The 3,296-nt window shown below is 32.5% G+C and overlaps 1 pseudogene; it reads right to left on the minus strand.

Moving 5' to 3' along the window:
* Window positions 1-2,601: 2,601 nt before the first annotated feature.
* Window positions 2,602-2,701, minus strand: LOC122109911 (annotated as a pseudogene).
* Window positions 2,702-3,296: the final 595 nt, after the last annotated feature.

Below are 3,296 nucleotides of genomic sequence, written 5' to 3' on the forward strand. Positions count from 1 at the left end.
AATCAAGATCTAATGGACTTTTTTTTCTTGGTCTGGTTTCAAACCACAATTCTCAGATTTCTTCTTTCTGATTAGCTAGGATTAAAGCCATGATCCACCAGTGTGGCTTCTACTTTTTCCTCTATACTTATTTAATGCACATATTTAGATAATAATGTAAAACTGAGAGTATAGAAGAAAGATGTACAGTCATGATATTGTCCTGTCACAAATTCAAGTTAGTAAAGTAAATTTCTTCCTAAGACCATACAAAAAAATACCATAATATAGTGTAAGAGAACTCAGTATTGAACAGACGAGCTTTAAGAGCTTTCTAATAGATCCATTATTTATTGTTACTCAACATTAGGAAAAATGTATAATGCAGTAAGTAAAATGGAAGTCCTTTGGAAGACTACTTAAATTCCTTGTTTTTTTTAAAGACACTTGTTTTCATCTAAAAAAATAGGCCTGTCTATTGTCTTCGTGTGATTTTGATGATTGAATATGCTTAATGAAAAGTCAAACTGTATTAGTAGTCCTTTGTTATCAATTCTGACTTTTTCTTTTTGGAGAATATAATGATCAAACAATAGTTCAGAATCAGCAAGCAAGAGGTCAGAATCATGCTTCCAGTGCAAGTGGGTCACCAGTAAGTAATCATCAATACCAGTTTCCACAAAGTTTTCTCACAGATACAATCAGCCTGCCTTTTCTAGCTGCTTTCCTAGCCTGTACCTATTCCTTCATTGTACAGGAAAAGTGTGATTCAACTGATTTCAGTCAGATCTGTTACTAGTGCTATCAAGGATTTAGATTCTTATGTACGCTATTAAAAAGGTATTTACTAATTTCAAATAAATACATAAATTCTATTTCCATCTTTCTTTAAAAAAAAATTCTGCTTGTTCTATAAATTGATCAGAGGCATGGATTTTGTGGATAGCTCATCTATGTCTTTCATGGCTCTCATAGATAATATGATTGCTCCATAATTATCCTAATTTATATTGTTTTATATTTTGGGTTGCATCATTTCACTTTCTGCACTGCCATTTCCCAAATCATTTATATAGGAGGCATTATTTCACATTTACTCATTCCTAGAATAAGTTGCACATGAGGACACCACTGGTCCTCATTTTCAGTCTGTACCTTTAAATATGGAGGAACATCTTTCCTCTGCTCTCCATTTATTCCCTAATCTCCAGTTAGAATAATTTCGAATAGTAAAAATGGAAAAAGAAAATAAATCATGGTGAAAAAACATAAGGAGAGAATTCACCAGATATTTCTGACCAGTTCAACCAACATGAACTATTAGGGAAATACATGGACACCTCATTTCCACTGACACTCAATGTATCTGGTTAGGCAATTCTAATGAAGATGAGGAACAAGATGAAAATGTGAGGAATGATAAAAATTGCAAGAAAAAAAATGGAGAAGGATCCAAGCAAATTTCTTCTTTGGGCTGCTGAAAATAACCAGCTTACTACAGTGCAGAGAATACTTTCCAAAAAGGCTACTCATGTGAATACTAGGGATGACGATGAGTATACCCCTCTTCATCGGGAAGCCTACAGTGGACACTTAGACATTGTCCGTGAGTTGGTGGCTCAAGGGGCACATGCAATAACTGTAGATGGCTGGACACCCCTGCACAGTGCATGTACGTGTAATAATACCAGAGTGGCTTCTTTCTTCTTCATGATGCAGATACCAATGCCCAAACTAAACGCTTTTTGACCCCCTTGCATCTTGCTGCTGGTAATTGAGATAGCAAAAATACACTGGAACTGTTGAACCAATATGTCAAACCAGGTCTGAAGAACCACTTGGAAGAAACTGCATTTGATATTACCAAAAAGATAAGTATGTTTCACTACCTCTTTGAAGTTGTGGAAGGCTGTACAAATTGTTCTCCTAAATCCTAATGATTCGGTTAATTTTCTTAAATTTCAAAAATGTCATTAATTCCTTTTTATCAACATATTTTCACAATCCAAATAACAACAATATCTTATAGTAACAATTCATGGATTCTATGGAGTTCTTCAAAGTGAATTGTCTGCTTTTGATGTCAAAATGTATTCAAGAGTTTTTGTATACATCTATAATGATTTATGCAGAGTTTGTGATTTTGTTGATTGGAAATAATTTTAACTTATCTGTTGAAATGAGTAGTATAGAAACTAAAGATATTTCCGGTGTTTGTCTGAAAAAGTATATTTTAAAATATTCTATATTCTATGTTTGTATAGTGTCCATAATCTATTTTATTCTCTCCTAGATATAATACATTGAATTATACATTGTTTTATAACATATAGGTTCATTAATGTGTCCTTTCAGATTGCATTCCATACAGAAACAGTTTAAGATTCCTTTTTTTTCCCCTAGGTCCTTTTAGTATTATATTTCTTTGGGATAAAACAACAATGTTGTCTAATTTCAAAAGTTGTGTAAAGGTTATGCTATGTAAAGGCCTTTCTAAGGTGAAAATTTAATACACTGATGTCAAAGTAACTTTTAATTATATGAATTAGGTGTATTGTTACACTTGTAATTTTGTAATCAACTTTTTAATAGCTGTTTTTCTTTTCTTGCATCTGAAGAATGAAAAATTTTGAATACTTCACAAATTTTCATATCATCCTTGTACAAGTGCCATGTTAATCTCTTTATTGTTGTAATTTTGGTATAAAAGCTGCTGAAGAATGTAGTATCCTGTAAATTTTAGTAGTTAATGATGAAATATTTATACAGGCTTATATGCTTAGGTGCCTATTTGTAACAAGGAAACCTTATTGTTCCTAAAAATGCTATTAATCTTATTTCCCTAAAATTCTGTGAATAGTTAAAAAAAATATGTTGTTCAGTTCATTGCTCACATTTGCAATTTTTTTGTCAATGACTATTTTAAGTCTTTTAGACTTAGAATTTGATCAAACTTTCAAGTATTAATAGCTAAGTCCAAAGGAGACGGCTTTTTCAAGTACTTATTTATCCAACTGTGTTAGATCTGTGGAGCCAATGGATTCAAAGTAAGCCTTGTTTAAGAGCTACTTCTAAACATATGCAGCTGAGATTTTCCCAAATGAGGTCTTACTGGCACAAATGTCTACCTGACCCTTTACCCTTCTTCCATGTAGGAATAGACCAACCAGAATATCTTACTCTGACAGCATAGATTGTATTAGTGGAACAAATCTAATCTTAGTTACAAGGGATCATAGAGAGATGAACAGTTCAGCCAGAACTGTTCATACTAGAAGGCATTTTATCAAAATATGATTGTTTATGATACCTACCAT

Source organism: Dipodomys spectabilis, unplaced genomic scaffold, assembly GCF_019054845.1.
Source record: "Dipodomys spectabilis isolate Male_0828 unplaced genomic scaffold, ASM1905484v1 ptg000070l, whole genome shotgun sequence".
NCBI lineage: Eukaryota > Metazoa > Chordata > Mammalia > Rodentia > Heteromyidae > Dipodomys > Dipodomys spectabilis.